The sequence below is a fragment of the Pholcus phalangioides genome, unplaced genomic scaffold (genome assembly GCF_987345545.1).
Source record: "Pholcus phalangioides strain wild (caught in Gottingen) unplaced genomic scaffold, Ppha-v1.0 ptg000018l_1, whole genome shotgun sequence".
In the NCBI taxonomy this organism is placed as follows: Eukaryota; Metazoa; Arthropoda; class Arachnida; order Araneae; family Pholcidae; genus Pholcus; species Pholcus phalangioides.
In genome coordinates, this window is record NW_028301611.1 from 19,807,628 (window position 1) to 19,825,112 (window position 17,485).

The 17,485-nt window shown below is 50.1% G+C and overlaps 60 non-coding genes across 60 annotated transcripts; all 60 read left to right on the forward strand.

Annotated features, from left to right (window-relative positions):
• Positions 1-214: 214 nt before the first annotated feature.
• Positions 215-296, forward strand: TRNAL-AAG (transfer RNA leucine (anticodon AAG)). Its single transcript has one exon. It is a non-coding gene; the product is annotated as a tRNA-Leu (tRNA).
• Positions 297-386: 90 nt separating this feature from the next.
• On the forward strand, positions 387-468 carry TRNAL-AAG (transfer RNA leucine (anticodon AAG)). Its single transcript has one exon. It is a non-coding gene; the product is annotated as a tRNA-Leu (tRNA).
• An 87-nt stretch (positions 469-555) lies between these two features.
• TRNAL-AAG (transfer RNA leucine (anticodon AAG)) lies at positions 556-637 on the forward strand. The gene has a single exon. It is a non-coding gene; the product is annotated as a tRNA-Leu (tRNA).
• A 90-nt stretch (positions 638-727) lies between these two features.
• TRNAL-AAG (transfer RNA leucine (anticodon AAG)) lies at positions 728-809 on the forward strand. The gene has a single exon. It is a non-coding gene; the product is annotated as a tRNA-Leu (tRNA).
• Positions 810-899: 90 nt separating this feature from the next.
• TRNAL-AAG (transfer RNA leucine (anticodon AAG)) lies at positions 900-981 on the forward strand. Its single transcript has one exon. It is a non-coding gene; the product is annotated as a tRNA-Leu (tRNA).
• Positions 982-1,227: 246 nt separating this feature from the next.
• Positions 1,228-1,309, forward strand: TRNAL-AAG (transfer RNA leucine (anticodon AAG)). Its single transcript has one exon. It is a non-coding gene; the product is annotated as a tRNA-Leu (tRNA).
• A 90-nt stretch (positions 1,310-1,399) lies between these two features.
• TRNAL-AAG (transfer RNA leucine (anticodon AAG)) lies at positions 1,400-1,481 on the forward strand. The gene has a single exon. It is a non-coding gene; the product is annotated as a tRNA-Leu (tRNA).
• A 90-nt stretch (positions 1,482-1,571) lies between these two features.
• Positions 1,572-1,653, forward strand: TRNAL-AAG (transfer RNA leucine (anticodon AAG)). The gene has a single exon. It is a non-coding gene; the product is annotated as a tRNA-Leu (tRNA).
• A 90-nt stretch (positions 1,654-1,743) lies between these two features.
• Positions 1,744-1,825, forward strand: TRNAL-AAG (transfer RNA leucine (anticodon AAG)). Its single transcript has one exon. It is a non-coding gene; the product is annotated as a tRNA-Leu (tRNA).
• A 431-nt stretch (positions 1,826-2,256) lies between these two features.
• Positions 2,257-2,338, forward strand: TRNAL-AAG (transfer RNA leucine (anticodon AAG)). Its single transcript has one exon. It is a non-coding gene; the product is annotated as a tRNA-Leu (tRNA).
• Positions 2,339-2,428: 90 nt separating this feature from the next.
• Positions 2,429-2,510, forward strand: TRNAL-AAG (transfer RNA leucine (anticodon AAG)). The gene has a single exon. It is a non-coding gene; the product is annotated as a tRNA-Leu (tRNA).
• Positions 2,511-2,597: 87 nt separating this feature from the next.
• On the forward strand, positions 2,598-2,679 carry TRNAL-AAG (transfer RNA leucine (anticodon AAG)). The gene has a single exon. It is a non-coding gene; the product is annotated as a tRNA-Leu (tRNA).
• A 90-nt stretch (positions 2,680-2,769) lies between these two features.
• Positions 2,770-2,851, forward strand: TRNAL-AAG (transfer RNA leucine (anticodon AAG)). Its single transcript has one exon. It is a non-coding gene; the product is annotated as a tRNA-Leu (tRNA).
• Positions 2,852-2,941: 90 nt separating this feature from the next.
• On the forward strand, positions 2,942-3,023 carry TRNAL-AAG (transfer RNA leucine (anticodon AAG)). The gene has a single exon. It is a non-coding gene; the product is annotated as a tRNA-Leu (tRNA).
• Positions 3,024-3,269: 246 nt separating this feature from the next.
• TRNAL-AAG (transfer RNA leucine (anticodon AAG)) lies at positions 3,270-3,351 on the forward strand. The gene has a single exon. It is a non-coding gene; the product is annotated as a tRNA-Leu (tRNA).
• A 90-nt stretch (positions 3,352-3,441) lies between these two features.
• Positions 3,442-3,523, forward strand: TRNAL-AAG (transfer RNA leucine (anticodon AAG)). The gene has a single exon. It is a non-coding gene; the product is annotated as a tRNA-Leu (tRNA).
• A 90-nt stretch (positions 3,524-3,613) lies between these two features.
• Positions 3,614-3,695, forward strand: TRNAL-AAG (transfer RNA leucine (anticodon AAG)). The gene has a single exon. It is a non-coding gene; the product is annotated as a tRNA-Leu (tRNA).
• A 246-nt stretch (positions 3,696-3,941) lies between these two features.
• TRNAL-AAG (transfer RNA leucine (anticodon AAG)) lies at positions 3,942-4,023 on the forward strand. The gene has a single exon. It is a non-coding gene; the product is annotated as a tRNA-Leu (tRNA).
• Positions 4,024-4,113: 90 nt separating this feature from the next.
• Positions 4,114-4,195, forward strand: TRNAL-AAG (transfer RNA leucine (anticodon AAG)). Its single transcript has one exon. It is a non-coding gene; the product is annotated as a tRNA-Leu (tRNA).
• A 90-nt stretch (positions 4,196-4,285) lies between these two features.
• Positions 4,286-4,367, forward strand: TRNAL-AAG (transfer RNA leucine (anticodon AAG)). The gene has a single exon. It is a non-coding gene; the product is annotated as a tRNA-Leu (tRNA).
• Positions 4,368-4,457: 90 nt separating this feature from the next.
• TRNAL-AAG (transfer RNA leucine (anticodon AAG)) lies at positions 4,458-4,539 on the forward strand. Its single transcript has one exon. It is a non-coding gene; the product is annotated as a tRNA-Leu (tRNA).
• A 431-nt stretch (positions 4,540-4,970) lies between these two features.
• On the forward strand, positions 4,971-5,052 carry TRNAL-AAG (transfer RNA leucine (anticodon AAG)). Its single transcript has one exon. It is a non-coding gene; the product is annotated as a tRNA-Leu (tRNA).
• Positions 5,053-5,142: 90 nt separating this feature from the next.
• On the forward strand, positions 5,143-5,224 carry TRNAL-AAG (transfer RNA leucine (anticodon AAG)). The gene has a single exon. It is a non-coding gene; the product is annotated as a tRNA-Leu (tRNA).
• Positions 5,225-5,311: 87 nt separating this feature from the next.
• TRNAL-AAG (transfer RNA leucine (anticodon AAG)) lies at positions 5,312-5,393 on the forward strand. Its single transcript has one exon. It is a non-coding gene; the product is annotated as a tRNA-Leu (tRNA).
• A 90-nt stretch (positions 5,394-5,483) lies between these two features.
• On the forward strand, positions 5,484-5,565 carry TRNAL-AAG (transfer RNA leucine (anticodon AAG)). The gene has a single exon. It is a non-coding gene; the product is annotated as a tRNA-Leu (tRNA).
• Positions 5,566-5,655: 90 nt separating this feature from the next.
• On the forward strand, positions 5,656-5,737 carry TRNAL-AAG (transfer RNA leucine (anticodon AAG)). Its single transcript has one exon. It is a non-coding gene; the product is annotated as a tRNA-Leu (tRNA).
• Positions 5,738-5,983: 246 nt separating this feature from the next.
• TRNAL-AAG (transfer RNA leucine (anticodon AAG)) lies at positions 5,984-6,065 on the forward strand. Its single transcript has one exon. It is a non-coding gene; the product is annotated as a tRNA-Leu (tRNA).
• A 90-nt stretch (positions 6,066-6,155) lies between these two features.
• Positions 6,156-6,237, forward strand: TRNAL-AAG (transfer RNA leucine (anticodon AAG)). Its single transcript has one exon. It is a non-coding gene; the product is annotated as a tRNA-Leu (tRNA).
• A 259-nt stretch (positions 6,238-6,496) lies between these two features.
• TRNAL-AAG (transfer RNA leucine (anticodon AAG)) lies at positions 6,497-6,578 on the forward strand. The gene has a single exon. It is a non-coding gene; the product is annotated as a tRNA-Leu (tRNA).
• A 262-nt stretch (positions 6,579-6,840) lies between these two features.
• Positions 6,841-6,922, forward strand: TRNAL-AAG (transfer RNA leucine (anticodon AAG)). Its single transcript has one exon. It is a non-coding gene; the product is annotated as a tRNA-Leu (tRNA).
• A 430-nt stretch (positions 6,923-7,352) lies between these two features.
• Positions 7,353-7,434, forward strand: TRNAL-AAG (transfer RNA leucine (anticodon AAG)). Its single transcript has one exon. It is a non-coding gene; the product is annotated as a tRNA-Leu (tRNA).
• An 89-nt stretch (positions 7,435-7,523) lies between these two features.
• On the forward strand, positions 7,524-7,592 carry TRNAE-CUC (transfer RNA glutamic acid (anticodon CUC)). The gene has a single exon. It is a non-coding gene; the product is annotated as a tRNA-Glu (tRNA).
• A 90-nt stretch (positions 7,593-7,682) lies between these two features.
• On the forward strand, positions 7,683-7,764 carry TRNAL-AAG (transfer RNA leucine (anticodon AAG)). The gene has a single exon. It is a non-coding gene; the product is annotated as a tRNA-Leu (tRNA).
• Positions 7,765-7,854: 90 nt separating this feature from the next.
• TRNAL-AAG (transfer RNA leucine (anticodon AAG)) lies at positions 7,855-7,936 on the forward strand. Its single transcript has one exon. It is a non-coding gene; the product is annotated as a tRNA-Leu (tRNA).
• Positions 7,937-8,197: 261 nt separating this feature from the next.
• On the forward strand, positions 8,198-8,279 carry TRNAL-AAG (transfer RNA leucine (anticodon AAG)). The gene has a single exon. It is a non-coding gene; the product is annotated as a tRNA-Leu (tRNA).
• A 259-nt stretch (positions 8,280-8,538) lies between these two features.
• TRNAL-AAG (transfer RNA leucine (anticodon AAG)) lies at positions 8,539-8,620 on the forward strand. The gene has a single exon. It is a non-coding gene; the product is annotated as a tRNA-Leu (tRNA).
• A 90-nt stretch (positions 8,621-8,710) lies between these two features.
• TRNAL-AAG (transfer RNA leucine (anticodon AAG)) lies at positions 8,711-8,792 on the forward strand. The gene has a single exon. It is a non-coding gene; the product is annotated as a tRNA-Leu (tRNA).
• Positions 8,793-9,041: 249 nt separating this feature from the next.
• On the forward strand, positions 9,042-9,123 carry TRNAL-AAG (transfer RNA leucine (anticodon AAG)). The gene has a single exon. It is a non-coding gene; the product is annotated as a tRNA-Leu (tRNA).
• Positions 9,124-9,213: 90 nt separating this feature from the next.
• On the forward strand, positions 9,214-9,295 carry TRNAL-AAG (transfer RNA leucine (anticodon AAG)). The gene has a single exon. It is a non-coding gene; the product is annotated as a tRNA-Leu (tRNA).
• A 268-nt stretch (positions 9,296-9,563) lies between these two features.
• TRNAE-CUC (transfer RNA glutamic acid (anticodon CUC)) lies at positions 9,564-9,632 on the forward strand. Its single transcript has one exon. It is a non-coding gene; the product is annotated as a tRNA-Glu (tRNA).
• A 430-nt stretch (positions 9,633-10,062) lies between these two features.
• Positions 10,063-10,144, forward strand: TRNAL-AAG (transfer RNA leucine (anticodon AAG)). The gene has a single exon. It is a non-coding gene; the product is annotated as a tRNA-Leu (tRNA).
• Positions 10,145-10,406: 262 nt separating this feature from the next.
• On the forward strand, positions 10,407-10,488 carry TRNAL-AAG (transfer RNA leucine (anticodon AAG)). The gene has a single exon. It is a non-coding gene; the product is annotated as a tRNA-Leu (tRNA).
• Positions 10,489-10,750: 262 nt separating this feature from the next.
• Positions 10,751-10,819, forward strand: TRNAE-CUC (transfer RNA glutamic acid (anticodon CUC)). The gene has a single exon. It is a non-coding gene; the product is annotated as a tRNA-Glu (tRNA).
• A 90-nt stretch (positions 10,820-10,909) lies between these two features.
• TRNAL-AAG (transfer RNA leucine (anticodon AAG)) lies at positions 10,910-10,991 on the forward strand. Its single transcript has one exon. It is a non-coding gene; the product is annotated as a tRNA-Leu (tRNA).
• A 262-nt stretch (positions 10,992-11,253) lies between these two features.
• TRNAL-AAG (transfer RNA leucine (anticodon AAG)) lies at positions 11,254-11,335 on the forward strand. The gene has a single exon. It is a non-coding gene; the product is annotated as a tRNA-Leu (tRNA).
• An 87-nt stretch (positions 11,336-11,422) lies between these two features.
• On the forward strand, positions 11,423-11,504 carry TRNAL-AAG (transfer RNA leucine (anticodon AAG)). Its single transcript has one exon. It is a non-coding gene; the product is annotated as a tRNA-Leu (tRNA).
• Positions 11,505-11,594: 90 nt separating this feature from the next.
• TRNAL-AAG (transfer RNA leucine (anticodon AAG)) lies at positions 11,595-11,676 on the forward strand. Its single transcript has one exon. It is a non-coding gene; the product is annotated as a tRNA-Leu (tRNA).
• Positions 11,677-11,766: 90 nt separating this feature from the next.
• Positions 11,767-11,848, forward strand: TRNAL-AAG (transfer RNA leucine (anticodon AAG)). The gene has a single exon. It is a non-coding gene; the product is annotated as a tRNA-Leu (tRNA).
• A 249-nt stretch (positions 11,849-12,097) lies between these two features.
• TRNAL-AAG (transfer RNA leucine (anticodon AAG)) lies at positions 12,098-12,179 on the forward strand. The gene has a single exon. It is a non-coding gene; the product is annotated as a tRNA-Leu (tRNA).
• Positions 12,180-12,269: 90 nt separating this feature from the next.
• On the forward strand, positions 12,270-12,351 carry TRNAL-AAG (transfer RNA leucine (anticodon AAG)). Its single transcript has one exon. It is a non-coding gene; the product is annotated as a tRNA-Leu (tRNA).
• A 268-nt stretch (positions 12,352-12,619) lies between these two features.
• On the forward strand, positions 12,620-12,688 carry TRNAE-CUC (transfer RNA glutamic acid (anticodon CUC)). Its single transcript has one exon. It is a non-coding gene; the product is annotated as a tRNA-Glu (tRNA).
• Positions 12,689-13,107: 419 nt separating this feature from the next.
• On the forward strand, positions 13,108-13,189 carry TRNAL-AAG (transfer RNA leucine (anticodon AAG)). Its single transcript has one exon. It is a non-coding gene; the product is annotated as a tRNA-Leu (tRNA).
• Positions 13,190-14,239: 1,050 nt separating this feature from the next.
• On the forward strand, positions 14,240-14,321 carry TRNAL-AAG (transfer RNA leucine (anticodon AAG)). Its single transcript has one exon. It is a non-coding gene; the product is annotated as a tRNA-Leu (tRNA).
• A 262-nt stretch (positions 14,322-14,583) lies between these two features.
• TRNAL-AAG (transfer RNA leucine (anticodon AAG)) lies at positions 14,584-14,665 on the forward strand. Its single transcript has one exon. It is a non-coding gene; the product is annotated as a tRNA-Leu (tRNA).
• Positions 14,666-15,082: 417 nt separating this feature from the next.
• On the forward strand, positions 15,083-15,151 carry TRNAE-CUC (transfer RNA glutamic acid (anticodon CUC)). The gene has a single exon. It is a non-coding gene; the product is annotated as a tRNA-Glu (tRNA).
• A 420-nt stretch (positions 15,152-15,571) lies between these two features.
• On the forward strand, positions 15,572-15,653 carry TRNAL-AAG (transfer RNA leucine (anticodon AAG)). The gene has a single exon. It is a non-coding gene; the product is annotated as a tRNA-Leu (tRNA).
• A 90-nt stretch (positions 15,654-15,743) lies between these two features.
• TRNAL-AAG (transfer RNA leucine (anticodon AAG)) lies at positions 15,744-15,825 on the forward strand. The gene has a single exon. It is a non-coding gene; the product is annotated as a tRNA-Leu (tRNA).
• A 593-nt stretch (positions 15,826-16,418) lies between these two features.
• On the forward strand, positions 16,419-16,500 carry TRNAL-AAG (transfer RNA leucine (anticodon AAG)). The gene has a single exon. It is a non-coding gene; the product is annotated as a tRNA-Leu (tRNA).
• A 249-nt stretch (positions 16,501-16,749) lies between these two features.
• Positions 16,750-16,831, forward strand: TRNAL-AAG (transfer RNA leucine (anticodon AAG)). The gene has a single exon. It is a non-coding gene; the product is annotated as a tRNA-Leu (tRNA).
• A 90-nt stretch (positions 16,832-16,921) lies between these two features.
• TRNAL-AAG (transfer RNA leucine (anticodon AAG)) lies at positions 16,922-17,003 on the forward strand. The gene has a single exon. It is a non-coding gene; the product is annotated as a tRNA-Leu (tRNA).
• Positions 17,004-17,485: the final 482 nt, after the last annotated feature.

The window sequence follows — 17,485 nt, forward strand, 5'->3', positions numbered from 1 at the left end:
GAATAACATTTTTGAAGTGCGTATCTCTGAGCGGCATTTACAGGTAGCGTGGCCGAGCGGTCTAAGGCGCCGGTTTGAGGCACCGGTCTCATCGGAGGCGTGAATTGGAATCCCACCGCTGCCATAAGATGTCTATTACGAAACCTTTTTCGGCATTTTTCTTGATGCGATCGAATAAAATTTTTGAAGTGCGTATCCCTGAGCTGCGTTTGCAGGTAGCGTGGCCGAGCGGTCTGAGGCGCCGGTTTAAGGCACCGGTCTCTTCGGAGGCGTGGGTTCGTATCCCACCGCTGCCAGAAGATGTCTATTACGAAACCTTTTTCGGCGTTTTTCTTGATGCGATCGAATAAAATTTTTGAAGTGCTTATCTCTGAGCGGCGTTTGCAGGTAGCGTGGCCGAGCGGTCTAAGGCGCCGGTGTAAGGCACCGGTCTCTTCGGAGGCGTGGGTTCGCATCCCACCGCTGCCAGATGTCTATAACGCAATATTTTTCGGCATTTTTCTTGATGCGATCGAATAAAATTTTTGAAGTGCGTATCCCTGAGCTGCGTTTGCAGGTAGCGTGTCCGAGTGGTGTAAGGCGCCGGTTTAAGGCACCGGTCCCTTCGGAGGCGTGGGTTCGAATCCCACCGCTGCCAGAAGATGTCGATAACGGAATATTTTTCCGCATTTTTCTTGATGCGATCGAATAACATTTTTGAAGTGCGTATCTCTGAGCGGCGTTTACAGGTAGCGTGTCCGAGCGGTCTAAGGCGCCGGTTTAAGGCACCGGTCTCTTCGGAGGCGTGGGTTCGAATCCCACCGCTGCCAGAAGATTTCTATAACGAAACCTTTTTCGGCAGTTTTCTTGATGCGATCGAATAAAATTTTTGAAGTGCGTATCTCTGAGCGGCGTTTGCAGGTAGCGTGGCCGAGCGGTCTAAGGCGCCGGTTTAAGGCACCGGTCTCTTCGGAGGCGTGGGTTCGCATCCCACCGCTGCCAGATGTCTATAACGGAATATTTTTCCGCATTTTTCTTGATGCGATCGAATAAAATTTTTGAAGTGAGTATCTCTGAGCGGCGTTTGCAGGTAGCGTGGCCGAGCGGTCTAAGACACCGGTCTCTTCTGAGGCGTGGGTTCGAATCCCACCGCTGCCAGAAGATGTCTATAACGGAATATTTTTCGTTATTTTTCTTGATGCGATCGAATAAAATTTTTGAAGTGCGTATCTCTGAGCGGCGGTTACAGGTAGCGTCGCCGAGCGGTCTAAGGCGCCGATTTAAGGCACCGGTCTCTTCGGAGGCGTGGGTTCGAATCCCACCGCTGCCAGAAGATTTCTAATACGAAACCTTTTTCGGCAGTTTTCTTGATGCGATCGAATGAAATTTTTGAAGTGCGTATCTCTGAGCGGCGTTTGCAGGTAGCGTGGCCGAGCGGTCTAAGGCGCCGGTTTAAGGCACCGGTCTCTCCTGAGGCGTGGGTTCGAATCCCACCGCTGCCAGAAGATTTCTACAACGAAACCTTTTTCGGCAGTTTTCTTGATGCGATCGAATAAAATTTTTGAAGTGCGTATCTCTGAGCGGCGTTTGCAGGTAGCGTGGCCGAGCGGTCTAAGGCGCCGGTTTAAGGCACCGGTCTCTTCGGAGGCGTGGGTTCGAATCCCACCGCTGCTAGAAGATATCTATAGCAGAATATTTTTCGGCATTTTTCTTGATGGGATCGAATAAAATTTGTAAAGTGCGTATCTCTGAGCGGCGTTTACAGGTAGCGTGTCCGAGCGGTCTAAGGCGCCGGTTTAAGGCACCGGTCTCTTCGGAGGCGTGGGTTCGAATCCCACCGCTGCCAGAAGATTTCTATAACGAAACCTTTTTCGGCAGATTTCTTGATGCGATCGAATAAAATTTTTGAAGTGCGTATCCCTAAGCTGCGTTTGCAGGTAGCGTGGCCGAGCGGTCTGAGGCACCGGTTTAAGGCACCGGTCTCTTCGGAGGCGTGTGTTCGCATCCCACCGCTGCCAGATGTCTATAACGGAATATTTTTCCGCATTTTTCTTGATGCGATCGAATAACATTTTTGAAGTGCGTATCTCTGAGCGGCATTTACAGGTAGCGTGGCCGAGCGGTCTAAGGCGCCGGTTTGAGGCACCGGTCTCTTCGGAGGCGTGAATTGGAATCCCACCGCTGCCATAAGATGTCTATTACGAAACCTTTTTCGGCATTTTTCTTGATGCGATCGAATAAAATTTTTGAAGTGCGTATCCCTGAGCTGCGTTTGCAGGTAGCGTGGCCGAGCGGTCTGAGGCGCCGGTTTAAGGCACCGGTCTCTTCGGAGGCGTGGGTTCGTATCCCACCGCTGCCAGAAGATGTCTATTACGAAACCTTTTTCGGCGTTTTTCTTGATGCGATCGAATAAAATTTTTGAAGTGCTTATCTCTGAGCGGCGTTTGCAGGTAGCGTGGCCGAGCGGTCTAAGGCGCCGGTGTAAGGCACCGGTCTCTTCGGAGGCGTGGGTTCGCATCCCACCGCTGCCAGATGTCTATAACGCAATATTTTTCGGCATTTTTCTTGATGCGATCGAATAAAATTTTTGAAGTGCGTATCCCTGAGCTGCGTTTGCAGGTAGCGTGTCCGAGTGGTGTAAGGCGCCGGTTTAAGGCACCGGTCCCTTCGGAGGCGTGGGTTCGAATCCCACCGCTGCCAGAAGATGTCGATAACGGAATATTTTTCCGCATTTTTCTTGATGCGATCGAATAACATTTTTGAAGTGCGTATCTCTGAGCGGCGTTTACAGGTAGCGTGTCCGAGCGGTCTAAGGCGCCGGTTTAAGGCACCGGTCTTTTCGGAGGCGTGGGTTCGAATCCCACCGCTGCCAGAAGATTTCTATAACGAAACCTTTTTCGGCAGTTTTCTTGATGCGATCGAATAAAATTTTTGAAGTGCGTATCTCTGAGCGGCGTTTGCAGGTAGCGTGGCCGAGCGGTCTAAGGCGCCGGTTTAAGGCACCGGTCTCTTCGGAGGCGTGGGTTCGCATCCCACCGCTGCCAGATGTCTATAACGGAATATTTTTCCGCATTTTTCTTGATGCGATCGAATAAAATTTTTGAAGTGAGTATCTCTGAGCGGCGTTTGCAGGTAGCGTGGCCGAGCGGTCTAAGACACCGGTCTCTTCTGAGGCGTGGGTTCGAATCCCACCGCTGCCAGAAGATGTCTATAACGGAATATTTTTCGTTATTTTTCTTGATGCGATCGAATAAAATTTTTGAAGTGCGTATCTCTGAGCGGCGGTTACAGGTAGCGTCGCCGAGCGGTCTAAGGCGCCGATTTAAGGCACCGGTCTCTTCGGAGGCGTGGGTTCGAATCCCACCGCTGCCAGAAGATTTCTAATACGAAACCTTTTTCGGCAGTTTTCTTGATGCGATCGAATGAAATTTTTGAAGTGCGTATCTCTGAGCGGCGTTTGCAGGTAGCGTGGCCGAGCGGTCTAAGGCGCCGGTTTAAGGCACCGGTCTCTTCGGAGGCGTGGGTTCGAATCCCACCGCTGCCAGAAGATTTCTATAACGAAACCTTTTTCGGCAGTTTTCTTGATGCGATCGAATAAAATTTTTGAAGTGCGTATCTCTGAGCGGCGTTTGCAGGTAGCGTGGCCGAGCGGTCTAAGGCGCCGGTTTAAGGCACCGGTCTCTTCGGAGGCGTGGGTTCGCATCCCACCGCTGCCAGATGTCTATAACGGAATATTTTTCCGCATTTTTCTTGATGCGATCGAATAAAATTTTTGAAGTGAGTATCTCTGAGCGGCGTTTGCAGGTAGCGTGGCCGAGCGGTCTAAGACACCGGTCTCTTCTGAGGCGTGGGTTCGAATCCCACCGCTGCCAGAAGATGTCTATAACGGAATATTTTTCGTTATTTTTCTTGATGCGATCGAATAAAATTTTTGAAGTGCGTATCTCTGAGCGGCGGTTACAGGTAGCGTCGCCGAGCGGTCTAAGGCGCCGATTTAAGGCACCGGTCTCTTCGGAGGCGTGGGTTCGAATCCCACCGCTGCCAGAAGATTTCTAATACGAAACCTTTTTCGGCAGTTTTCTTGATGCGATCGAATGAAATTTTTGAAGTGCGTATCTCTGAGCGGCGTTTGCAGGTAGCGTGGCCGAGCGGTCTAAGGCGCCGGTTTAAGGCACCGGTCTCTCCTGAGGCGTGGGTTCGAATCCCACCGCTGCCAGAAGATTTCTACAACGAAACCTTTTTCGGCAGTTTTCTTGATGCGATCGAATAAAATTTTTGAAGTGCGTATCTCTGAGCGGCGTTTGCAGGTAGCGTGGCCGAGCGGTCTAAGGCGCCGGTTTAAGGCACCGGTCTCTTCGGAGGCGTGGGTTCGAATCCCACCGCTGCTAGAAGATATCTATAGCAGAATATTTTTCGGCATTTTTCTTGATGGGATCGAATAAAATTTGTAAAGTGCGTATCTCTGAGCGGCGTTTACAGGTAGCGTGTCCGAGCGGTCTAAGGCGCCGGTTTAAGGCACCGGTCTCTTCGGAGGCGTGGGTTCGAATCCCACCGCTGCCAGAAGATTTCTATAACGAAACCTTTTTCGGCAGTTTTCTTGATGCGATCGAATAAAATTTTTGAAGTGCGTATCCCTGAGCTGCGTTTGCAGGTAGCGTGGCCGAGCGGTCTGAGGCACCGGTTTAAGGCACCGGTCTCTTCGGAGGCGTGTGTTCGCATCCCACCGCTGCCAGATGTCTATAACGGAATATTTTTCCGCATTTTTCTTGATGCGATCGAATAACATTTTTGAAGTGCGTATCTCTGAGCGGCATTTACAGGTAGCGTGGCCGAGCGGTCTAAGGCGCCGGTTTGAGGCACCGGTCTCTTCGGAGGCGTGAATTGGAATCCCACCGCTGCCATAAGATGTCTATTACGAAACCTTTTTCGGCATTTTTCTTGATGCGATCGAATAAAATTTTTGAAGTGCGTATCCCTGAGCTGCGTTTGCAGGTAGCGTGGCCGAGCGGTCTGAGGCGCCGGTTTAAGGCACCGGTCTCTTCGGAGGCGTGGGTTCGTATCCCACCGCTGCCAGAAGATGTCTATTACGAAACCTTTTTCGGCGTTTTTCTTGATGCGATCGAATAAAATTTTTGAAGTGCTTATCTCTGAGCGGCGTTTGCAGGTAGCGTGGCCGAGCGGTCTAAGGCGCCGGTGTAAGGCACCGGTCTCTTCGGAGGCGTGGGTTCGCATCCCACCGCTGCCAGATGTCTATAACGCAATATTTTTCGGCATTTTTCTTGATGCGATCGAATAAAATTTTTGAAGTGCGTATCCCTGAGCTGCGTTTGCAGGTAGCGTGTCCGAGTGGTGTAAGGCGCCGGTTTAAGGCACCGGTCCCTTCGGAGGCGTGGGTTCGAATCCCACCGCTGCCAGAAGATGTCGATAACGGAATATTTTTCCGCATTTTTCTTGATGCGATCGAATAACATTTTTGAAGTGCGTATCTCTGAGCGGCGTTTACAGGTAGCGTGTCCGAGCGGTCTAAGGCGCCGGTTTAAGGCACCGGTCTCTTCGGAGGCGTGGGTTCGAATCCCACCGCTGCCAGAAGATTTCTATAACGAAACCTTTTTCGGCAGTTTTCTTGATGCGATCGAATAAAATTTTTGAAGTGCGTATCTCTGAGCGGCGTTTGCAGGTAGCGTGGCCGAGCGGTCTAAGGCGCCGGTTTAAGGCACCGGTCTCTTCGGAGGCGTGGGTTCGCATCCCACCGCTGCCAGATGTCTATAACGGAATATTTTTCCGCATTTTTCTTGATGCGATCGAATAAAATTTTTGAAGTGAGTATCTCTGAGCGGCGTTTGCAGGTAGCGTGGCCGAGCGGTCTAAGACACCGGTCTCTTCTGAGGCGTGGGTTCGAATCCCACCGCTGCCAGAAGATGTCTATAACGGAATATTTTTCGTTATTTTTCTTGATGCGATCGAATAAAATTTTTGAAGTGCGTATCTCTGAGCGGCGGTTACAGGTAGCGTCGCCGAGCGGTCTAAGGCGCCGATTTAAGGCACCGGTCTCTTCGGAGGCGTGGGTTCGAATCCCACCGCTGCCAGAAGATTTCTAATACGAAACCTTTTTCGGCAGTTTTCTTGATGCGATCGAATGAAATTTTTGAAGTGCGTATCTCTGAGCGGCGTTTGCAGGTAGCGTGGCCGAGCGGTCTAAGGCGCCGGTTTAAGGCACCGGTCTCTTCGGAGGCGTGGGTTCGAATCCCACCGCTGCCAGAAGATGTCTATTACGAAACATTTTTCTGCATTTTTCTTGATGCGATCGAATAAAATTTTTGAAGTGCTTATCTCTGAGCGGCGTTTGCAGGTAGCGTGGCCGATCGGTCTAAGGCGCTGGTTTAAGGCCCCGGTTTCTTCGGAGGCGTGGGTTCGCATCCTACCGCTGCCAGATGTCTATAACGGAATATTTTTCGGCATTTTTCTTGATGCGATCGAATAAAATTTTTGAAGTGCGTATCTCTGAACGGCATTTACAGGTAGCGTGTCCGAGCGGTCCAAGGCGCCGGTTTAAGGCACCGGTCTCTTCGGAGGCGTGGGTTCGAAACCCACCGCTGCCAGAAGATGTCTATAACGGAATATTTTTCGGTATTTTTCTTGATGCGATCGAATAAAATTTTTGAAGTGCGTATCTCTGAACGGTGTTTACAGGTAGCGTGTCCGAGCGGTCTAAGGCGCTGGTTTAAGGCCCCGGTCTCTTCGGAGGCGTGGGTTCGAAACCCACCGCTGCCAGAAGATGTCTATAACGGAATATTTTTCCGCATTTTTCTTGATGCGATCGAATAAAATTTTTGAAGTGCGTATCTCTGAGCGGCGTTTGCAGGTAGCGTGGCCGAGCGGTCTGAGGCGCCGGTTTAAGGCACCGGTCTCTTCGGAGGCGTGGGTTCGAATCCCACCGCTGCCAGAAGATGTCTATTACGAAACCTTTTTCGGCGTTTTTCTTGATGCGATCGAATAAAATTTTTGAAGTGCTTATCTCTGAGCGGCGTTTGCAGGTAGCGTGGACAAGCGGTCTAAGGCGCCGGTGTAAGGCACCGGTCTCTTCGGAGGCGTGGGTTCGCATCCCACCGCTGCCAGATGTCTATAACGCAATATTTTTCGGCATTTTTCTTGATGCGATCGAATAAAATTTTTGAAGTGCGTATCCCTGAGCTGCGTTTGCAGGTAGCGTGTCCGAGTGGTGTAAGGCGCCGGGTTAAGGCACCGGTCCCTTCGGAGGCGTGGGTTCGAATCCCACCGCTGCTAGAAGATGTCTATAACAGAATATTTTTGGTATTTTTCTTGATGCGATCGAATAAAATTTTTGAAGTGCGTATCTCTGAGCGGTGTTTACAGGTAGCGTGTCCGAGCGGTCTAAGGCGCCGGTTTAAGGCACCGGTATCTTCGGAGGCGTGGGTTCGAAACCCACCGCTGCCAGAAGATGTCTATTACGAAACATTTTCGGCACTTTTCTTGATGCGATCGAATTAAATTTTTGAAGTGCGTATCTCTGAACGGTGTTTACCGGTAGCGTGGCCGAGCGGTCTAAGGCACCGGTCTCTTCGGAGGCGTGGGTTCGAATCCCACCGCTGCCAGAAGATGTCTATAACGGAATATTTTTCGGTATTTTTTTTGATGCGATCGAATAAAATTTTTGAAGTGCGTATCTCTGAGCGGCGTTTGCAGGTAGCGTGGCCGAGCGGTCTAAGGCGCCGGTTTAAGGCACCGGTCTCATCGGAGGCGTGGGATCGAATCCCACCGCTGCTAGAAGATGTCTATAACAGAATGTTTTTTGGTATTTTTCTTGATGCGATCGAATAAAATATTTGAAGTGCGTATCTCTGAGCGGCGTCTGGAGGTAGCGTGGCCGAGCGGTCTAAGGCGCCGGTTTAAGGCACCGGTCTCTTCGGAGGCGTGGGTTCGAATCCCACCGCTGCCAGAAGATGTCTATAACGGAATGTTTTTCGGCATTTTTCTTGATGCGATCGAATAAATTTTTTGAAGTGCTTATCTCTGAGCGGTGTTTGCAGGTAGCGTGTCCGAGCGGTCTAAGGCGCGGGTTTAAGGCACCGGTCTCTTCGGAGGCGTGGGTTCGAATCCCACCGCTGCCGGAAGATGTCTATTACAAAATCTTTTCGGCGTTTTTCTTGATGCGATCGAATAAAATTTTTGAAGTGCTTATCTCTGAGCGGCGTTTGCAGGTAGCGTGGCCGAGCGGTCTAAGGCGCCGGTGTAAGGCACCGGTCTCTTCGGAGGCGTGGGTTCGCATCCCACCGCTGCCAGATGTCTATAACGCAATATTTTTCGGCATTTTTCTTGATGCGATCGAATAAAATTTTTGAAGTGCGTATCCCTGAGCTGCGTTTGCAGGTAGCTTGTCCGAGTGGTGTAAGGCGCCGGTTTAAGGCACCGGTCCCTTCGGAGGCATGGGTTCGAATCCCACCGCTGCCAGAAGATGTCGATAACGGAATATTTTTCCGCATTTTTCTTGATGCGATCGAATAACATTTTTGAAGTGCGTATCTCTGAGCGGCGTTTACAGGTAGCGTGTCCGAGCGGTCTAAGGCGCCGGTTTAAGGCACCGGTCTCTTCGGAGGCGTGGGTTCGAATCCCACCGCTGCCAGAAGATTTCTATAACGAAACCTTTTTCGGCAGTTTTCTTGATGCGATCGAATAAAATTTTTGAAGTGCGTATCTCTGAGCGGCGTTTGCAGGTAGCGTGGCCGAGCGGTCTAAGGCGCCGGTTTAAGGCACCGGTCTCTCCTGAGGCGTGGGTTCGAATCCCACCGCTGCCAGAAGATATCTATTACGAAACCTTTTTCGGCATTTTTCTTGATGCGATCGAATAAAATTTTTGAAGTGCGTATCCCTGAGCTGCGTTTGCAGGTAGCGTGTCCGAGCGGTCTAAGGCACCGGTCTCTTCGGAGGCGTGGGTTCGAATCCCACCGCTGCTAGAAGATGTCTATAACAGAATATTTTTTGGTATTTTTCTTGATGCGATCGAATAAAATTTTTGAAGTGCGTATCTCTGAGCGGTGTTTACAGGTAACGTGTCCGAGTGGTCTAAGGCGCCGGTTTAAGGCACCGGTCTCTTCGGAGGCGTGGGTTCGAATCCCACCGCTGCCAGAAGATCTCTATAACGGAATATTTTTCGGTATTTTTCTTGATGCGATCGAATAAAATTTTTGAAGTGCGTATCTCTGAGCGGCGTCTGGAGGTAGCGTGGCCGAGCGGTCTAAGGCGCCGGTTTAAGGCACCGGTCTCTTCGGAGGCGTGAGTTCGAATCCCACCGCTGCTAGAGGATGTCTATAACAGAATATTTTTTGGTATTTTTCTTGATGCGATCGAATAAAATTTTTGAAGTGCTTATCTCTGAGCGGCGTTTACAGGTAGCGTGTCCGAGCGTAGACCGGCTAAGGCGCCGGTTTAAGGCACCGGTCTCTTCGGAGGCGTGGGTTCGAATCCCACCGCTGGCAGATGATTTCTATTACGAAACTTTTTTCGGCATTTTTCTTGATGCGATCGAATAAATTTTTTGAAGTGCTTATCTCTGAGCGGCGTTTGCAGGTAGCGTGGCCGAGCGGTCTAAGGCACCGGTCTCTTCGGAGGCGTGGGTTCGAATCCCACCGCTGCCAGAAGATCTCTATTACGAAACATTTTCGGCATTTTTCTTGATGCGATCGAATAAAATTTTTGAAGTGCGTATCTCTGAGCTGCGTTTGCAGGTAGCGTGTCCGAGCGGTCTAAGGCGCCCGTTTAAGGAACCGGTCTCTTCGGAGGCGTGGGTTCGAATTCCACCGCTGCCAGAAGATGTCTGTTACGAAACATTTTTCTGCATTTTTGTTGATGCGATCGAATAAAATTTTTGAAGTGCGTATCTCTGAGCGGCGTTTGCAGGTAGCGTGGCCGATCGGTCTAAGGCGCTGGTTTAAGGCCCCGGTTTCTTCGGAGGCGTGGGTTCGCATCCCACCGCTGCCAGATGTCTATAACGGAATATTTTTCGGCATTTTTCTTGATGCGATCGAATAAAATTTTTGAAGTGCGTATCTCTGAACGGCATTTACAGGTAGCGTGTCCGAGCGGTCCAAGGCGCCGGTTTAAGGCACCGGTCTCTTCGGAGGCGTGGGTTCGAAACCCACCGCTGCCAGAAGATGTCTATAACGGAATATTTTTCGGTATTTTTCTTGATGCGATCGAATAAAATTTTTGAAGTGCGTATCTCTGAACGGTGTTTACAGGTAGCGTGTCCGAGCGGTCTAAGGCGCTGGTTTAAGGCCCCGGTCTCTTCGGAGGCGTGGGTTCGAAACCCACCGCTGCCAGAAGATGTCTATAACGGAATATTTTTCCGCATTTTTCTTGATGCGATCGAATAAAATTTTTGAAGTGCGTATCTCTGAGCGGCGTTTGCAGGTAGCGTGGCCGAGCGGTCTGAGGCACCGGTTTAAGGCACCGGTCTCTTCGGAGGCGTGGGTTCGAATCCCACCGCTGCCAGAAGATGTCTATTACGAAACCTTTTTCGGCGTTTTTCTTGATGCGATCGAATAAAATTTTTGAAGTGCTTATCTCTGAGCGGCGTTTGCAGGTAGCGTGGACAAGCGGTCTAAGGCGCCGGTGTAAGGCACCGGTCTCTTCGGAGGCGTGGGTTCGCATCCCACCGCTGCCAGAAGATGTCTATAACGGAATATTTTTCGGTATTTTTTTTGATGCGATCGAATAAAATTTTTGAAGTGCGTATCTCTGAACGGTGTTTACCGGTAGCGTGGCCGAGCGGTCTAAGGCACCGGTCTCTTCGGAGGCGTGGGTTCGAATCCCACCGCTGCCAGAAGATGTCTATAACGGAATATTTTTCGGTATTTTTTTTGATGCGATCGAATAAAATATTTGAAGTGCGTATCTCTGAGCGGCGTCTGGAGGTAGCGTGGCCGAGCGGTCTAAGGCGCCGGTTTAAGGCACCGGTCTCTTCGGAGGCGTGGGTTCGAATCCCACCGCTGCCAGAAGATGTCTATAACGGAATGTTTTTCGGCATTTTTCTTGATGCGATCGAATAAATTTTTTGAAGTGCTTATCTCTGAGCGGTTTTTTGCAGGTAGCGTGTCCGAGCGGTCTAAGGCGCGGGTTTAAGGCACCGGTCTCTTCGGAGGCGTGGGTTCGAATCCCACCGCTGCCGGAAGATGTCTATTACAAAATCTTTTCGGCGTTTTTCTTGATGCGATCGAATAAAATTTTTGAAGTGCTTATCTCTGAGCGGCGTTTGCAGGTAGCGTGGCCGAGCGGTCTAAGGCGCCGGTGTAAGGCACCGGTCTCTTCGGAGGCGTGGGTTCGCATCCCACCGCTGCCAGATGTCTATAACGCAATATTTTTCGGCATTTTTCTTGATGCGATCGAATAAAATTTTTGAAGTGCGTATCCCTGAGCTGCGTTTGCAGGTAGCGTGTCCGAGTGGTGTAAGGCGCCGGTTTAAGGCACCGGTCCCTTCGGAGGCATGGGTTCGAATCCCACCGCTGCCAGAAGATGTCGATAACGGAATATTTTTCCGCATTTTTCTTGATGCGATCGAATAACATTTTTGAAGTGCGTATCTCTGAGCGGCGTTTACAGGTAGCGTGTCCGAGCGGTCTAAGGCGCCGGTTTAAGGCACCGGTCTCTTCGGAGGCGTGGGTTCGAATCCCACCGCTGCCAGAAGATTTCTATAACGAAACATTTTTCGGCAGTTTTCTTGATGCGATCGAATAAAATTTTTGAAGTGCGTATCTCTGAGCGGCGTTTGCAGGTAGCGTGGCCGAGCGGTCTAAGGCGCCGGTTTAAGGCACCGGTCTCTCCTGAGGCGTGGGTTCGAATCCCACCGCTGCCAGAAGATATCTATTACGAAACCTTTTTCGGCATTTTTCTTGATGCGATCGAATAAAATTTTTGAAGTGCGTATCCCTGAGCTGCGTTTGCAGGTAGCGTGTCCGAGCGGTCTAAGGCACCGGTCTCTTCGGAGGCGTGGGTTCGAATCCCACCGCTGCTAGAAGATGTCTATAACAGAATATTTTTTGGTATTTTTCTTGATGCGATCGAATAAAATTTTTGAAGTGCGTATCTCTGAGCGGTGTTTACAGGTAACGTGTCCGAGTGGTCTAAGGCGCCGGTTTAAGGCACCGGTCTCTTCGGAGGCGTGGGTTCGAATCCCACCGCTGCCAGAAGATCTCTATAACGGAATATTTTTCGGTATTTTTCTTGATGCGATCGAATAAAATTTTTGAAGTGCGTATCTCTGAGCGGCGTCTGGAGGTAGCGTGGCCGAGCGGTCTAAGGCGCCGGTTTAAGGCACCGGTCTCTTCGGAGGCGTGAGTTCGAATCCCACCGCTGCTAGAGGATGTCTATAACAGAATATTTTTTGGTATTTTTCTTGATGCGATCGAATAAAATTTTTGAAGTGCTTATCTCTGAGCGGCGTTTACAGGTAGCGTGTCCGAGCGTAGACCGGCTAAGGCGCCGGTTTAAGGCACCGGTCTCTTCGGAGGCGTGGGTTCGAATCCCACCGCTGGCAGATGATTTCTATTACGAAACTTTTTTCGGCATTTTTCTTGATGCGATCGAATAAATTTTTTGAAGTGCTTATCTCTGAGCGGCGTTTGCAGGTAGCGTGGCCGAGCGGTCTAAGGCACCGGTCTCTTCGGAGGCGTGGGTTCGAATCCCACCGCTGCCAGAAGATCTCTATTACGAAACATTTTCGGCATTTTTCGTGATGCGATCGAATAAAATTTTTGAAGTGCGTATCTCTGAGCTGCGTTTGCAGGTAGCGTGTCCGAGCGGTCTAAGGCGCCCGTTTAAGGAACCGGTCTCTTCGGAGGCGTGGGTTCGAATTCCACCGCTGCCAGAAGATGTCTGTTACGAAACATTTTTCTGCATTTTTGTTGATGCGATCGAATAAAATTTTTGAAGTGCGTATCTCTGAGCGGCGTTTGCAAGTAGCGTGGCCGAGCGGTCTAAGGCCCGGTCTCTTCGGAGGCGTGGGTTCGAATCCCACCGCTGCCAGAAGATGTCTATAACGGAATATTTTTCGGTATTTTTTTTGATGCGGTCGAATAAAATTTTTGAAGTGCGTATCTCTGAGCGGCGTTTGCAGGGAGCGTGTCCGAGTGGTCTAAGGCGCCGGTTTAAGGCACCGGTCTCTTCAGAGGCGTGGGTTCGAATCCCACCGCTGCCAGAAGATATCTATTACGAAGCCTTTTTCGGCATTTTTCTTGATGCGATCGAATAAAATTTTTGAAGTGCGTATCTCTGAGCGGCGTTTGCAGGTAGCGTGGCCGAGTGGTCTAAGACACCGGTCTCTTCTGAGGCGTGGGTTCGAATCCCACCGCTGCCAGAAGATGTCTATAACGGAATATTTTTCGTTATTTTTCTTGATGCGATCGAATAAAATTTTTGAAGTGCGTATCTCTGAGCGGCGGTTACAGGTAGCGTCGCCGACCAGTCTAAGGCGCCGGTTTAAGGCACCGGTCTCTTCGGAAGCGTGGGTTCGAATCCCACCGCTGCCAGAAGATTTCTATTACGAAACCTTTTTCGGCAGTTTTCTTGATGCGATGGAATAAAATTTTTGAAGTGCGTATCCCTGAGCTGCGTTTTCAGGTAGCGTGTCCGAGCGGTCTAAGGCACCGGTCTCTTCGGAGGCGTGGGTTCGCATCCCACCGTTGCCAGATGTCTATAACGGAATATTTTTCCGCATTTTTCTTGATGCGATCGAATAAAACTTTTGAAGTGCGTATCTCTGAGCGGCGTTTACAGGTAGCGTGGCCGAGCGGTCTAAGGCACCGGTCTCTTCGGAGGCGTGGGTTCGAATCCCACAACTGCCAGAAGATTTCTATTACGAAACCTTTTTCGGCAGTTTTCTTGATGCGATGGAATAAAATTTTTGAAGTGCGTATCTGTGAGCGTCGCTTGCAGGTAGCGTGGCCGAGCGGTCTAAGGCGCCGGTTTATTCGAATCCCACCGCTGCTAGAAGATGTCTATAACAGAATATTTTTCGGTATTTTTCTTGATGCGATCGAATAAAGTTTTTGAAGTAAGTATCTCTGAACGGTGTTTACAGGTAGCGTGTCCGAGCGGTCTAAGGCGCTAGTTTAAGGCCCCGGTCTCTTCGGAGGCGTGGGTTCGCATCCCACCGCTGCCAGATGTCTATAACGGAATATTTTTCGGCATTTTTCTTGATGCGATCGAATAAAATTTTTGAAGTGCGTATCTCTGAACGGCGTTTACAGGTAGCGTGTCCGAGCGGTCCAAGGCGCCGGTTTAAGGCACCGGTCTCTTCGGAGGCGTGGGTTCGAAACCCACCGCTGCCAGAAGATGTCTATAACGGAATATTTTTCGGTATTTTTCTTGATGCGATCGAATAAAATTTTTGAAGTGCGTATCTCTGAACGGTGTTTACAGGTAGCGTGTCCGAGCGGTCTAAGGCGCTGGTTTAAGGCCCCGGTCTCTTCGGAGGCGTGGGTTCGAAACCCACCGCTGCCAGAAGATGTCTATAACGGAATATTTTTCCGCATTTTTCTTGATGCGATCGAATAAAATTTTTGAAGTGCGTATCTCTGAGCGGCGTTTGCAGGTAACGTGGCCGAGCGGTCTGAGGCGCCGGTTTAAGGCACCGGTCTCTTCGGAGGCGTGGGTTCGAATCCCACCGCTGCCAGAAGATGTCTATTACGAAACCTTTTTCGGCGTTTTTCTTGATGCGATCGAATAAAATTTTTGAAGTGCTTATCTCTGAGCGGCGTTTGCAGGTAGCGTGGACAAGCGGTCTAAGGCGCCGGTGTAAGGCACCGGTCTCTTCGGAGGCGTGGGTTCGCATCCCACCGCTGCCAGATGTCTATAACGCAATATTTTTCGGCATTTTTCTTGATGCGATCGAATAAAATTTTTGAAGTGCGTATCCCTGAGCTGCGTTTGCAGGTAGCGTGTCCGAGTGGTGTAAGGCACCGGTCTCTTCGGAGGCGTGGGTTCGAATCCCACCGCTGCCGGAAGATGTCTATTACAAAATCTTTTCGGCATTTTTCTTGATGCGATCGAATAAATTTTTTGAAGTGCTTATCTCTGAGCGGCGTTTGCAGGTAGCGTGGCCGAGCGGTCTAAGGCACCGGTCTCTTCGGAGGCGTGGGTTCGAATCCCACCGCTGCCAGAAGATCTCTATTACGAAACATTTTCGGCATTTTTCTTGATGCGATCGAATAAAATTTTTGAAGTGCGTATCTCTGAGCTGCGTTTGCAGGTAGCGTGTCCGAGCGGTCTAAGGCGCCCGTTTAAGGAACCGGTCTCTTCGGAGGCGTGGGTTCGAATTCCACCGCTGCCAGAAGATGTCTGTTACGAAACATTTTTCTGCATTTTTGTTGATGCGATCGAATAAAATTTTTGAAGTGCGTATCTCTGAGCGGCGTTTGCAAGTAGCGTGGCCGAGCGGTCTAAGGCACCGGTCTCTTCGGAGGCGTGGGTTCGAATCCCACCGCTGCCAGAAGATGTCTATAACGGAATATTTTTCGGTATTTTTTTTGATGCGATCGAATAAAATTTTTGAAGTGCTTATCTCTGAGCGGCGTTTGCAGGTAGCGTGGCCGAGCGGTCTAAGGCGCCGGTTTAAGGCACCGGTCTCTTCGGAGGCGTGGGTTCGAATCCCACCGCTGCCAGAAGATCTCTATAACGGAATATTTTTCGGTATTTTTCTTGATGCGATCGAATAAAATTTTTGAAGTGCGTATCTCTGAGCTGCGTTTGCAGGGAGCGTGTCCGAGTGGTCTAAGGCGCCGGTTTAAGGCACCGGTCTCTTCTGAGGCGTGGGTTCGAATCCCACCGCTGCCAGAAGATGTCTATAACGGAATATTTTTCGTTATTTTTCTTGATGCGATCGAATAAAATTTTTGAAGTGCGTATCTCTGAGCGGCGGTTACAGGTAGCGTCGCCGACCAGTCTAAGGCGCCGGTTTAAGGCACCGGTCTCTTCGGAAGCATGGGTTCGAATCCCACCGCTGCCAGAAGATTTCTATTACGAAACCTTTTTCGGCAGTTTTCTTGATGCCATGGAATAAAATTTTTGAAGTGCGTATCCCTGAGCTGCGTTTGCAGGTAGCGTGTCCGAGCGGTCTAAGGCACCGGTCTCTTCGGAGGCGTGGGTTCGAATCCCACCGCTGCTAGAAGATGTCTATAACAGAATATTTTTTGGTATTTTTCTTGATGCGATCGAATAAAATTTTTGAAGTGCGTATCTCTGAGCGGTGTTTACAGGTAACGTGTCCGAGTGGTCTAAGGCGCCGGTTTAAGGCACCGGTCTCTTCGGAGGCGTGGGTTCGAAACCCACCGCTGCTAGAAGATGTCTATAACAGAATATTTTTTGGTATTTTTCTTGATGCGATCGAATAAAATTTTTGAAGTGCGTATCTCTGAGCGGCGGTTACAGGTAGCGTCGCCGATCGGTCTAAGGCGCCGGTTTAAGGCACCGGTCTCTTCGGAGGCGTGGGTTCGAATCCCACCGCTGCCAGAAGATTTCTATTACGAAACATTTTTCGGCAGTTTTCTTGATGCGATCGAATAAAATTTTTGAAGTGCGTATCTCTGAGCGGCGTTTGCAAGTAGCGTGGCCGAGCGGTCTAAGGCACCGGTCTCTTCGGAGGCGTGGGTTCGAATCCCACCGCTGCCAGAAGATGTCTATAACGGAATATTTTTCGGTATTTTTTTTGATGCGATCGAATAAAATTTTTGAAGTGCTTATCTCTGAGCGGCGTTTGCAGGTAGCGTGGCCGAGCGGTCTAAGGCGCCGGTTTAAGGCACCGGTCTCTTCGGAGGCGTGGGTTCGAATCCCACCGCTGCCAGAAGATCTCTATAACGGAATATTTTTCGGTATTTTTCTTGATGCGATCGAATAAAATTTTTGAAGTGCGTATCTCTGAGCTGCGTTTGCAGGGAGCGTGTCCGAGTGGTCTAAGGCGCCGGTTTAAGGCACCGGTCTCTTCTGAGGCGTGGGTTCGAATCCCACCGCTGCCAGAAGATGTCTATAACGGAATATTTTTCGTTATTTTTCTTGATGCGATCGAATAAAATTTTTGAAGTGCGTATCTCTGAGCGGCGGTTACAGGTAGCGTCGCCGACCAGTCTAAGGCGCCGGTTTAAGGCACCGGTCTCTTCGGAAGCATGGGTTCGAATCCCACCGCTGCCAGAAGATTTCTATTACGAAACCTTTTTCGGCAGTTTTCTTGATGCCATGGAATAAAATTTTTGAAGTGCGTATCCCTGAGCTGCGTTTGCAGGTAGCGTGTCCGAGCGGTCTAAGGCACCGGTCTCTTCGGAGGCGTGGGTTCGAATCCCACCGCTGCTAGAAGATGTCTATAACAGAATATTTTTTGGTATTTTTCTTGATGCGATCGAATAAAATTTTTGAAGTGCGTATCTCTGAGCGGTGTTTACAGGTAACGTGTCCGAGTGGTCTAAGGCGCCGGTTTAAGGCACCGGTCTCTTCGGAGGCGTGG